Genomic DNA, 606 nt, shown 5'->3' with positions numbered 1-606 from the left:
TTATGGGCTAATTTTAATTTTTGGGTGAACTAACCCTTTAAGTTTCAGAACTCAAAACTTTCTCGTTAGTTTAAAAACAGCTCATATTGAAGCCAGTCTGCCAAAATGGTTGTGGAATGTGCCACTTTATGATGTAATAATGTGGCTAAACACCACCTCCACAGAAGATGATCAACGCCTGTTTCTACAGCGCTGCCTGTTTAGCTCCGCCCACCGATTCCACATCACTTCCTGTTTAGCCCCGCCCACCGATTCGCACATGTAGTGTATAACTAGAGAGGTGAACGTAGGACTAAGCAGAAACCAAATGATAAAGATGCTCCGAAGACAAGACACTGTGCAGTGCCAAGATGTGGAAAAACAGTCTTTTCATTGCCTTCCTTCTGATCCCAACGTTAGGAAAGAGAGGAAGAACTTTATTTTTAATGCAGACCGCATCAGTAAGAACTTGTTCACTTCATTTAACCTTGGATTAGTTTACAAACAAGGCACAGTTCAGCGCTGGATTTTCCGAAAGACTGAAACTAAAAGACGATGCTGTGCGACGACAGTAATGTCGCACCACACAAGTGTGAGTTTTCATTACGTGCTCACTATTGCTTTGTC

This window comes from Sinocyclocheilus grahami, unplaced genomic scaffold, assembly GCF_001515645.1.
Source record: "Sinocyclocheilus grahami isolate Dianchi unplaced genomic scaffold, SAMN03320097.WGS_v1.1 scaffold16679.1, whole genome shotgun sequence".
Classification (NCBI taxonomy): Eukaryota; Metazoa; Chordata; class Actinopteri; order Cypriniformes; family Cyprinidae; genus Sinocyclocheilus; species Sinocyclocheilus grahami.
The sequence above is the reverse complement of the archived record's forward strand: the minus strand, read 5'-3'. Positions refer to the sequence as shown.